The sequence below is a fragment of the Lepisma saccharinum genome, chromosome 22, assembly GCF_977018435.1.
Source record: "Lepisma saccharinum chromosome 22, izLepSacc3.1, whole genome shotgun sequence".
NCBI lineage: Eukaryota > Metazoa > Arthropoda > Insecta > Zygentoma > Lepismatidae > Lepisma > Lepisma saccharinum.
The window spans coordinates 49829478-49843292 of NC_139250.1; the positions used below are offsets into that span (position 1 = coordinate 49829478).

A 13815-nucleotide genomic window follows, 5' to 3' on the forward strand; every position below is an offset into this window, starting at 1 on the left:
GTTCGCTATTATATCTTTACCAATGCTCTAAGTGTATTCGGGGAGTTGTATTCCCCTCCTCAATAGAATATTTTATGCAAAGAATACCCCCAAGGCTAGAACAACTTCTCTCACCTAACAATTTTCCAGTACGAGCGCTGATCTTTACACATGGTATCCAACAAGTATGAATATTTCAGTTAGTATGGTATAGTTGCGTATTTGTAGAACACAATGTAGCTTAGCTCTCCTATAACATTTCTCTCTCACCTTTCTCGCTCACCAAGGCCGATGACCCCCCCCCCCGAAAATCAACAACTGTTATTTTTAACGTTTGAATATCGCGGAAACTATTAGTTTTCTGATTTTGAAATTTAGAATACTGAAACACCTCCTGAACACGAACATGATGCATTATATATTCGTATATTCTCGATTGACCCTTGATAATCTTCATTAGATAACATGTCCTCGTTGGCACGCCCGATCCTTCTTTCAGGCAAATAACGGAATCAATTACAGATACAGAGATAACATTCTAAGAACTAAAAATAGTATCACTTTCTACAATAGGATATAATATATCGACCTGCTCGTCTGTCTATCAAAATGAGAGTTAAATATTGATATTTCCGATTGATAAAGGCCTGTGGAGTATCGCGTTTACCTTGTAAATGCTGCTGCAACTTGTTTAGCATCTACTGTCACAGTAGGGCGTAATTTTTAGAATTACTAAAAATATATGCTTTTGGCTTCCTGATTTGTCGGCAGAATAGTAAAAACAATTAAATCCTAAACACGAAAACGATATAGAACACGAAGAAATGGAAGTGTACAGTGTACGAGTTACAGAGGCTTAACTACAAACTTAGAGACCCCTGCCAATATTTCAAGATAGGTCCCCAATTGATTTGTACAAATTGTTCGCAAATTGAAAGATCGTTGAATTTTCAACACTTACGTGCAAAAGAGATGTTCTGAATTGATTTCTATGCCACGCATATGAAAAATACATTACTGAAAATATAATATATCCAAAAATAGATTATATTAATTAATTTCAATTTTCCGGAAAACTGGATGAAGGAAAGTGATTTTCCTCTGTAAGATATTAGAACTCATGCGCTATGTATTTAATTGAATGGTTAAAAATGGTTTATTGGAAGGAAGGGAGGGAAGAAAGAAACATAAATAGCGAGAGAAAAGCGGGTTGGCTCACTTCATATCACGACCCCTGACTCTTGTCATTCCATCCATCCTGCAGTTACGCCCCTAATGAGCTACGAATCAAGCGTTGAAACCACTGGTAAGTAATGTTTTTGTCCTCTTTGGTATGTCATCCAATTGAATAATTCATATGCGTCTGAGTGAAAAGCAAAGAAAAACAAAGAAGGGTATAAAAGGGAAAATGATTTTTAAAATCATGGTACAGATTACAAAGAGAAGTAAAACTGCAAAATTGTCATTCTTAGTGGTTTCGTCGACATGACCAAAAGGCAAACCTGAAAGGGCATGGACTCGGTGGAAGCTTTCTTCCCAGAAGCGAGGCGAAATTATAGTAAACACATGTCCACGGTGCACCCTGGGAGGTCTTTGTCCCCTGCGTGGAGAGGAGGTGGGGGCGGTAGAGAAGTACTGTGACGAGCACGCGACATTCAGTCCGAGGACTTCACCCCCTCTCGCCCCGGACCCTTGGCGGGCTTTCGTGACCTTGACGAGAGCCGAGTGTGAAATCCGAGATGTGTTACTTATGCCTACAGACCGTTAATATAGGGACATTTGTGTGAGTGTGTATATCGCTACAGGCACCAGACCTACGTTCCGAGCCACGCCTGGGAAAAGGACCACAGACTGAGAAAGCATTGGAATGCTTGAATATATTGTCGAGACGATCCGAGGACGTCCTCGCATCTACGGTCGGCAAAAAATGTCCTCGGACTGCTGATGTGTTAACACATGGAAGTCCTCGTTTACACGGGTAAACCAACGCACACACACACACAGATTTGTCTACCCTACCATGCGAGGACATGAGCAGATCACATACAATACGAGGACATGGCTCAACTGCAATTAGTAGCGCTCAAGAAAAACGTTTTATTGAGATGAAACACCACGCGCGTCGGCATGCTAAATGGCTAAATAATAACGAAGATATGACAACTTTTCTCCTTACAGGCATGTAACAGACATTACGAGGACGGTCCTCTAACTGTAGGTCATCTGTATAACCAAATGTACACCTGTGTTTTGTGTGCACAGGTCCTCGCATCGCACATAATTCTATCAACGATGCGAGGACATTGATGTCCTCGAACTGTAGATTCTTCAACAAACGAAATGAGGACCTGAGTGTATGTATGTTGCCGCAGCTGGTGCACCACAGGGGGCAGGGAGAGGGTCGGATAAGGAGGGATGTGGCTATCGCGAAGGGAACTGTTCTAAATGAAAGCCACGTGTTTCCTTCTTTGTAGTAAACCGTGTTGCGGTTAGCAAACTTATAACTTAAAAAGACTCCTGAGGGTCTGGGTTCCATTTTAGAAACAATGCCAGAAATGGAATTTCTGATCCAAGAAAAAAAGTTGTCCAGGTAGTTTCACTGAACCTTCTCAGAATGTATAACGTGATACTGTTTCTAATTATAATCTAATTTAATCTAATTAATCTTATGTAATAAATTGTATATCTCTTTTAATCGTACTTTTAACCAGCCACCTTTCTCTAGGGATGGCCAAAAAAATCCTCATTCGGAGAATTTTAAATCCGGATTCGGAAAATATAATATCCGGATTTCGGAGGGAATCCAATCCGGATTTCAAAGGGAATCCGGATTTCAGAGCGAGAGGAATACCGGAGGCAAGACAGGTTCTGGAATGATAACGTATTACAGAGAGAAAGCAAATTTTGGAGGGAAACTGATTTCGACCCATATTTTCAATAATTGCCTCATGAATTTAACAATATACTCTAATCTACCAACCCAATGTCAGACTGTCTTCCACGTAGTGCACCCTGGACTGCATTTAGCAGACTAACGAAACTATGGCGTCTGGACTCACAGCCAGTACAATCCTACATGGAGCTTTTTTGAGGTTATGTGATTTGCCCATGTGTGTTTGTGATTGTCCTTTTGTCTGCTTCATCTTATCACAATTCATCGTCAATGGAGCAATTGAAAAGCATCAGGAAAGGGACACATAAATGAGGGAAGTAGGGAGGCCATATCAAGATTCAGACAGGAAAGATAGATTGATTGAGTTGGTGTTTTAAGTCCACTTTATGCACAGTAAGGCCAATTGGGACTGGACCTACAGTTTAAAGTGTGATCCGACAGGAGAGATAGGAATGATAGCCAAGAGGCTTTACGACAGGTGACGGACGACATCGGTTACTTTGCAATATATCAAAATATAGCTCTTGTGAAACTGCTACGACAGATAAGGAGTCATCGAGCAATGTGGGCATGTTTGGCGGAAAGAGAGAACTGTTGTACAATACTACTGCACATTGCTTTTCAGTTAGCCAACTATTCCTCTTTCTCAGTTTGGAATTAGCTGCAAACATATTCAGTAGACTTAGTTACGTACAATTTAAACATTTAAAATAAGCGTGAGCCAGGATGGATCGAATTCGAAATCTGGATTCCATTCAAAATCCGGATTCCCTCCGAAATCCGTATTCTCCGTTTTTACTATACGGATTCCGGATTTTTTTTTTAAAAAAAAACGGATTTGGCCATCTGTACTTTCTACATATGTATGACTTTTCCAAAAATATTACATGGAAACTTTCTTAGAAATATTAGCGAAAGTAGAAATCTTCCTTTCTACTTGTATTCCATTCATTAGCACTGTATGGATATTTTATTTCGTACTGATGTGTATGAGAATTCACAATCATCAGAAAATACATTGTAGTGCCTGTCAGAAGGAAAATATATTTATTTCTAATTTATTTTTCTTATTTTGCGTCGCCATTCTACCTTTTTCTTTAATCGCGACGATGATGATGAATGATGAAAATTTGTTACATGAAAGGGTTTATCAAATTACCGAAATCCGATAAAGTTAAAGCTAAAACAACATAAATTTCATGAATAAAATTGTCCTTCTTTGTCATCTGACAAAATACAATTATGCCAGATATTAGCTCATCAGGTGCTTCGAGTGGATTGATTGATTGAATGATTTGCTTTATTTTACTTCGCCTTTAGTGCCACTTTTGCCTAATTTGCGAAGATGAGGATGAGTGATGATATGATTAAATTGATGAATGGACACTCACAAACATCCACGCCCAGGCCGGGATTTGAATCCGGGACGCCTGGCGTCGTAGCGCAATGTGCTAACCTCTCCGCCACGGGGGCCGGCTGTTTCGAGTAGAGAAATGCACCAAGTTTATAATCATAACATTAATAATAATATATAAAACTAATGGTTTCATTGCAAATGACGTATTTAGGGGGCAGGGGGTATTTTTCCCCAAAGTTCATGGTATTATTTAAAACGCCATCCCAGTTGTATTATTACGACACAGAATGTACACATAATTCTGATTCCGAAGCTTTTGGATATATTCATGCAGTAGTTCCCAACCTTTTTTTACTGACCACGCCCTTCACCAAACCCCTGCAATCACGCCACACGTTCATTTGAATTTCTAATTATTATTATTATTATTACATACAATTATATGTAGTATCAGAGCGCTTTGAGTACACTGATAAACAAACACTGTAAATTCACCTTACAGGGGTGACTGGTTTGTAACAAATAGACGTCCACAAAAGGCAAGTTTCCTCGTTCTAAACAAAGGTGAGTTTTCCTTCATGAACTTGGAAGCGCATTTACACGCCCGCGAAATGATGGATGGTTATACTCACCCGAGCTGAGGGGGTGCATTTGCACTGTATGCAGATGAAAGGGTGTAAATACACTCCCTTAGCCAGGATAAGCATATTCACCACATACATTTGCTAGAGGAATAATTACAAAGCCTAGACTAGTGTGAGAAAACTCACCTCTGCTTAGAAAGTGGAAACTGGCACTTTGGGGACTCCTATTTGTGACAAAACTCGCCTCAAAAGTCGTAAACTACTGACTCTTCATGCAGTTCATCTGATGATCATTCATCTTCATCGTCGCGATTAGTCAAAATTGGTAGAAAATCGGCGTATAAAAAGATCAAGTCCAAATTGAAATTAAGCACTTTGGTAAAATAGTTGCACTGCTAGCACACGCATATGCCGAGTATAAACTGACTATTACAATCGCACGATAGCAGCAAGCAGGAAAATTAAACTTATCATTGCTACCGGTGTTGACCCTTTGGTATAGATATTCTCAAAATAAAACGACGTATTATAGGGTAGGTAGCAAATAGTAGAAAAGCAGTATGGAATATGGAACCATTCCAAATGAAATTATATGTATTTCGCCATCCACTTACTGGGGTTTCTACACTTTTTTTAATGTCGTGTTGTCAGACATGGGCGAGGGAGGCTTAGCCTAACCTGGACCGAGATCCGTTTCATCGTATTTCACAATGTCCTTCCATGCTTCTTCTTCTCATGCATGTCAGAAAGAATTTATAAGTTTATTGATATCTAATAAATTTGCATTTCTTAGCCTATATCGCAAACGAGAACCTTTACTAGGGGCAAGTAAGGAGGTACAATGCATTCCATTCAATTTCAAAATTTTAACTAATAATTCAGTTTAAATTATCGATTTGTTTAAAAGAAAAAAATAGTAATTTGTTCTTGCTCAATACGCTAGCACCACGTTGATTTGTATATTAGTCATATCAACTTCATACTTATTACTATGAAAACTAGCCCTCTCACCGGTAAAATTAATATTGTTGTCCATTTTAAAAAATAGAAAAAAGAGTAAAAATCTTCTCACTTGCTCTCCTCGCAATGAAAGTGCTTTTGAAACCACCACAACAACTTTTCTAAAAAATAATACAATTCTGATAGAAGAATTTAGTTATGTGTATGAATTCAAGGAGCACCGAATTCTATTCTCACTTTGAACAAAAAAAAATAAAAAACATCTCTAGTTCCAGTTCATGTTACATTTCTGTTTAACTATTGAAAGTAAAATTATCATGTTTTACATGTTAGAAACAAGCTCACCACCACTCCCCAGTAACCCGTAAACGCCTCCTCAAGAGATCACTCCAAGCTACAGGCCTGCGTGTTGTCAGAGTTTGGCATGTATTTTACCAGAAACACTACTGAAGACACGATTTCCGTTTGCATATTCATATTGGTCTGAAAGAACTCTTTCACAATACTTTAAAAACATCAGAAGGAAATATTCTGAACGTGCGAATTGAAAAAAAAAATACTAATAAAAATAGCGATAAAAGCTAAGCAATTTGGAACAAATAGCATATGCACTGGAGTATATAAAATCATGAATATTTTCAGTGGTGGTTGTTCAAGAGAATACTCACCCTTCAGCACGTAGGATTCTTCCGTCCTCTGAGCACTCCAATGTGTGAGCAAATACTGATTAGTTTCAATGAATTCAGGCAAGAACTTTAGAAACTCTAGTGCAGTTTAGAGTCATGCGATTGGTCAGTGTAGGGACACTGAAGACAGACCTTTCAACCTTATATTGTTTTCAGTGAAAAGCGTGGAACTACGGGGAAAAAAAGGGTGCGACTCAAACGAAATGCGTTAGGGGTCAATCAAGTAATTTTCGAAAACTCACTAAAGATGGGGAAAGCTGTCATAAATTACCGATCTTTCGAACCAGAATGTCCAACCCTTCTGGTAAAATTGATGAGGCTGTGATAGGGATGAAAACGTTAAAACATTTAAGAGAGAAGGGTCGGCAGAGAAAGCGTGCAGAGGGATTGAGAACAAGGGGGGGGTGTTGCACATAAACTCGGAAAAACACAATAAAAAGGAGCCTGTTTTTAAGAATTGGCCTCAATGAGAGAAACATCCCTCAGATGGTTAAGGGGTTACATAATGGCACGTGTGGAGTTAGAAGTTTGGGGTCAAGAAGAGAAAGTGAAGAGATCTCCCCCTTCAGAAAGTGAAAACCGTCACTCTCTTCAGATTTATTGTACTTCCCTTGTTAGTTCTAACACTTTCCCTTCTTGGAGTAAGCACTCTACGAACAAAGGCGGTACGAACTTTACCCTGTGGGTGAACCACTTCGTGGGGCTTCTTTTAAGATATTCAACGATCTTCAAAGGGCCACAAAGATTATAGATTATATTGATATTGACGGTATTTATGTGCAACCTGATTATCTTTAACGATACAATAGTAAATCTAAATGTTGAATTGCATGATTTATTTATATTTCTGGCTATTTTACATCAACGTTTACAGGTTTCGCTTGACCATGACAATGAAAGATGAAGTAATAAATTACGGAAGTGCAATTACCGGAATTTGTTTGACGGCAAAGAGAACGTCACTGGTATGAGATTTTAAGGGAACATATAGTACGAGATTGGGACTATTTTAATCTACTTTATTTAGTTGCTTTTGGATCGTTAGGGGTGAAATTTGAAAAGTCAATGAGGCAACGAACGAAATGATGAGTGATAAGTTTTGAAGTAATATTAAAACTTTAGCCATTATATTTATTTTAGAAAGTAGGTAATGTCCCCTTCCCCCCTGGATACCGCCATAATTGGATCTGTATTTTAAAGCGGGGTCTGAACCAATGTGCAATGTTCCTCCATCGGGATCAAACTCGATAAGCCTTGATTTAAAAGTCACAATGTTAGGTTCTACATTAACATCGAGATCCATCGTGTACCTCCGTGTCAACCATAGCTTCTGAGACACTCATAAGTGAGTATCTCAGAAACTACAACAGCCAGAGAGACAAAATTTTGGGATTGTTAAATTTAACACACAGCTAAAACACCACCACTAGACTCTGCGAAAGTTCGGCTCCCCAATCCCTGGTTTAACTCCGGCCTTCGGGATTACTTCCCTTCCCTTGTATTATCCTTTCAATCTCTCCTTCCACCTCACCTTGCGTGCCAAGCGAGCAGATTATATTTGCGCCGGAATTACGAAAGGGGGGGGGGTCACATAACATTTATATTTTTAGTCCCTGGTTCGTTACACATGTACAGAAAGTGAAAAAATATTTTGTTAAAAATGGACAGTAACTGTAGTTCTTGGAGTTACTTCAGCAAATCATAACATTTCTAGTAGGATTATATGGATTTATTATACGTTGCTATTATTTACATATTTACAAAGTGTTTCCATACTTATGTGCATTTACATAATCAACCAATTGCCTTAATTCAAGCAAATTCGTACCTATGGCCTAACCATTGGTACTTTCATTAACACAGAGTTAGCCTAACTATCTCTGTAGCCTGCCCTCGACTTACTTGATATTCCGACTAGTCTTGCGTTTCCTTACGCAGCATCCTCATTCAGCCCGCTAGGCATTCTGATGCGATTCGGCAATATCGTACAAATGCAAATCTTTTGCTAATTGGGAATCTTGGGGATTTCAAACAGGGGTTGTTAGCTTTACCAAATGCTACATATATTTTCCATCATTAGTTTAGCCACCATAAGTGAACTAAACTTTCGAAGTAGGTTCCTTGGCCAAATGATACATTAATTTCAGTCACCAGTCTAGCAACCATAAGTGAACTAAAACTAAGACTCTCGAAGCTGTTCATTTGCCAAGTATTACATTTTCTATTATTCAGTCTTGCCACCCTGAGTGGACAAGACTTTCGAAGGGTCTTCGTAGTTGTGAAGGTAGTAAAAAACTGTTGTTTTTTTTCTAAAGCCCAACTGGCCCTTTTTTATAGTCGGGGTAAATGTCCGTGAACGTGAACCCCGTACCTTCAACCCGACCATTACAACTCCTACTTCTTAATTTCTGTCTAGCTTGGGTATTACTTGACCTTTTATTTGAAAGATTGAGGGGCTCCCCGATGGCGCAGTGGTAGTGTCGTCTCCTTTTAATCAAGGGGTCTCTTGTTCGATACCCGATGGAGGCTCATAGTGGTTCGGATCCCACTTTAAATTGTAGGTCCAGTCCCGATTAGCCTTACGGTGCATAAAGTGGACTTAAAACACCAAGTCAATCAATCAATCTTCAAGGATATTCGAATTTCGAAGATTGCACCTGACAAGTTGGATTGTGGCACGTAATAATAATAAAATGTCACATTGACGAGTATGAAGTGGAACTCTAGAAGCTGTGAAAAACATCTGAATTTTTCAATCACTTGTGATTACAAACGCATTTCATTGAGTGTACGTAACTATTAAAGGCCGTACCAAAGATGTGAAAAATACTATACGGCCGTAGGACGGACTGGCTATTGTGACAAGAATGCATTTCTCCCCTTGCCCAACACAATAATCGTCCCTTGTACTTGGCATCAGTCGAAAGAAGAGAAACGTAATGAAGGGGTCCCAGGTTCGCTACCCGGTGGAGGCACATAGTGGTTCGGATCCCACTATAAACTGTAGGTCCAGTCCCAATTAGCCTTACTGTGAATAAAGTGGACTTAAGACACCAACTCAATCAAAACTCAAAAGAAGAGAAACGGATTTACGAAAACAAATGGTTTCTAAATCGAAATCCAATGTCCGTGTGCAACGGTAACAGTTGTCGCTGAGGTTGTATTAACATGTTGCTAGAAAAATTCTGGATTCCTCTCTATTTACACGTTATTTTTTCTTAAAAAAAACTGGTCACCGCACTACAATTCAAAGAAAGCTAAGTGCATCTGGAGTACAGTGGTGGAAAAAAGTTCTTCCCCATAAGACTTTAATGGCAGTAAATAATGCCGGAAAGGTAGGCAACACACATTGCACCTTTAGGTGATCGGGTGATTCTGTCTGTCTCAAGGAGCAACTCGTCTTTCATGCAATAGCCAACAGACACAGGGAATGTAGGAAAGTCACGTGACTTGTCAAGTAGAATGCTGTTCGTCAGAAAATCGCCTTTTCTCAAGCCAGGTCGCAGAACCGACAAGAGTTATAGCCTATGTCCGATAATGATTCCCCTAAAACCGTTGATCGAAACGCTAAAAAAATTATTTCCTGAATTACAAAGGCTGCTATACTGTATGTGCGGCGGTAGCTTGGTCGTTAGGGAGTTTGATTACCATGCGAGAGATCTGAGTTCGATCTCCGACTGGGGAGAATTGAAATTTTGTCCACCTGTTCAAATGGCTCCGGCGCCCACCCAGCGTCGTATAAAGTGGGTACCTGTAGGAAACTTGGGGGGGGGAGGTAAAGGCGGCCATGGGCGTGGTGCTGATCACATTATCCCCACCTCCGGCCGTAACAAGAAAGTGTGGGACCCTAACTCTGCACCCCCTACACGCCTTCATGGCTTGGTGGAAGGCACAAGGTAGCACTTTGCTTTTTTATTTAATATACGTCCCGATTTTGTCGGAACAGAACTTTCTAATTTCTACGTGGACTTTCTTCCAAGTTCCGTAGGGATGTGAATAGGCTCCAGTTTTTCTTGACACAATTCATCCGTTATATTTCGATATAAAAACCACGGCCGATATCCTGTGTGTGTGTGGGGGAGGGGGCTATAATTCAAACATGTGAGGTGATACTTTTATCACTAATCCATTCTCCGATTCTTCGTATCAGAAATAAATCTTAATTCCACACACTGAAAATGTAGCATTTCCTACATCTTAGCATGCAAATATCAAGCAGCAAAGTAATGTGTAGGCACATAGTGGTTCGGATACCACTTTAAACTGTAGGTGCATTCCCGATTAGTCTTACTGTGCATAAAGTGGACTTAAGACACCAAATCAACCAACCAACACAATCCCTTTATTGTCCAGATTATCGAAACCAGAAGCTTCGTCGCGAATAACATAAGCAGGAAGACAATGTGAAATTACCGAACAGAAACAGAACCTACAACGGCTAGATTGGATTAAATCGACGATACAGCACGCGTTCTGAAATAAAGAAGAATACGAAAGTTGAAGGACCTCGACATACACACACTCTTCCTCCCCTCAATGGTATGATATCTTTCTTGCAGAGAAGCCTTTACGCAGGCCTTCAAGGACACGACGAGAAAGTGTTTTACATGCAATGACGGGACCAAAACACAGGTCTAGTTTGATATGAAAGCTGTGTTCCTCCTTATTTCGTACGTCATTGATAACAGGAACACGGACCTCGTCTGCTAACACTAGTTTCGTAGAGCAGACGGCTGTTTGCCACCCTTTGGTTCAGTGACCTTCGCTCGTAGTTAGCAAGAGTGAATGACTCACCAGATACCTGTTGCCTGTGAGCTTATACAAGAATAGATATTTCGTTAGCGTCTGTAAGTATTGTTTCATCTGCAGTTATATCAGTTAACGTTCGAATTATTTCCTAATGGTTACGTTATTTATAAATTAGTTCTCGAGAGTGAGCTTTCTATCTATTTGCACGGAGGAGTGGGGGGGGGGGGGTATACAGCCTGCATGTATTATTTTTCTTTTCCTGAAATAAGAAGAAATTCCAAGACGCAAAAAGAGCCGTTTAAGATTAGTTAACAAAAAGAAAGAAGAAACAGAAAACGAAAATGTAAATGTTGAAATAAATTATTGTAGAGGTCGAGTGAATAACATTTTGTCACGGAGCCTCCTCGATGGCGTAATGATAACGTCGTCACTTTATAATCAAGGGATCCCAGGTTCGGTACACGGTGGATGCACGTAGTAGTTCGTATGTCATTTTAAACTGAAGGTCCAGTCCAGATTAGCTTATCTGTGCAGAAAAACTAAGAAAGAAATTGTCACAGTGTAAGAAAATTTCATGTTCAATCACATACAAAAGGGAATAATTTATTTCATGTTGGAGTTAACATTTATAGAATCTAACCAACACAATTATGGATCGCAACGTATTTTCTCAGATCCATTTTAATTATACGTGCATGATAAAATAACAGAAGTTGAGGAAAGGGAAAGCCAAGCGAAACACAGATGCCTTCTCCAGAATTTCAAATCTCGTTACGTAAGGTTCTGGGTTGAAGTCTCGGGCAGGCATGACTTTCTTGTTCTTGCCCTTTTATCTGCTTTATTTCATCATAAATGGTCATAATGGTTTACCTACAGGGGAAGAATAATGACAATTGCCAATAGAAAGCCAATAACGAACAGAACAACAACTCAATTAGGGAGATGTCAAGAAAGAAACAAGACTTTACAGTGTCTCCGTCTCTCGGTTTCTCGAATTGATAATTGCTCTCCCGTTCTCGGTCTCGGCTAGTTAAATATAGAAATCGAAAAAGTATGTGAAGATACATATATTTCATATATCCCGGTTTTATAGGAGATTTCGTGAGAGATGAAATAAGTACTCTTCGATCATGTTTATTTTTATTCGTTTTGTTACGTAACATCACTTTTCTTCCTAGTCGCGGACGAGTGAGCATTACATGAAATTAATGACGAAATACTCAAACACCTGTGACAAGGACGGTACTCAAATCCGGGAACTTTGGTGACGAGATCGGAGGTTGACCACTTAATTAGCTTGCCCACCGAGTCTGCTTAATGTTGCTTGTGTCAGGTAATTCGAAATAACTGTCAATATCCCACATTCATTATCATTTGTTTCATAATTTATCTTATTGATGTTATTAACCTGAAGTCGAAGAAATAGTTGAAAGGCAATAATGCAAGATTGAATGTGTATGATGTTACTTCGTGCCGAATAATATGACGTGATATTATGATATGAATATATTAATAATATACTATGCCTAGTCATTCCATTGATTGATCCCAATTGCGTACACAAAATATGGTATAATGTCCACTCCTAACCAACCTCCGTGGCCGAGTGGTTAGCACAGCGCGCTACGACAGCATGGGCCCCTGGTTCGAATCTCGGCTTGGCCATGGGTGTTCTTGGTGAGTGTCCGTTAATCAGTGTCATCATATCATCACTCATTACTCATCTTCATCGTCGCTATTTGCCAAAAGTGAAAGAATAGCGACACTAAATAACAAAAATCCAATCAAATGGAATATCTTCACCGATTTAATTCTATACCGTACCAAATTCCCAGTTTATTACTGCTTCTTGCTTCATTTTACTGCATCTCAATTGTTTTCCGATTCAAAAAAAATTGGAATGTTGAGCAGTTGATTGTGCATTGTTTCGTTGTTTGGATTGTTTAATTAACGTCGCATTAATTAGTTTTAGACCAATCGTGACAGAGGGAATCGAGAGCACAAAGGAAGGGGAAAAGACAAGTTAGAGACCACGGCTCTCTTTAAAGGTAGGATTCCTTGAACTCGACTGAAGTGACTGCAGAATATTATGGATAAAATTTGTTTCGCTTTTTCCTTTTATTTCTGTTTGTTATTTTACTTCGCTTATCTTCTACCACTCGTATTAATCGTGTTGCTGAGGAAGAATTATAAACTCGTGAAATGGACGATGAGACAAAAAAATATATGCCTCTCCCACGGTTCGAAACTGTGACCACAAAATATTGTCTTATTTTTAAAATTTACGCCAAATATGGTTTCACTCGTCTCCTTCTCAAGGCGTTCCATTGCCTCTCCGATGGCGTAGTGGTAACGTCTTCGACATGTAATAAAAGGTTTCCGAATTCAATACCAGATAGAGGAACATTTGGTTTCCCACTTTAATCTGTAGGTCCAGTGCATAAAGTGGACTTAAACCATTAGCGTGTGGCATGTGGCCTGTGATGAGAACCATCATTTCAGTGAACCTTCTTGACAATGACTAGTATCACTCGAAAAATATTTTCTTACGAGTAGATCTTATCTTGTTAAGAAACCACTTGCTGAAATGTTCTTCTTGAGGCCACG

At 39.3% G+C, this 13815-nt stretch overlaps 1 protein-coding gene across 1 annotated transcript in view; it reads right to left on the reverse strand.

Annotated features, from left to right (window-relative positions):
* Positions 1-13815, reverse strand: part of LOC146004866 (uncharacterized) — a 337298-nt gene that overhangs the window by 91166 nt on the left and 232317 nt on the right. The gene's annotated exons all lie outside the window — the stretch shown is intronic.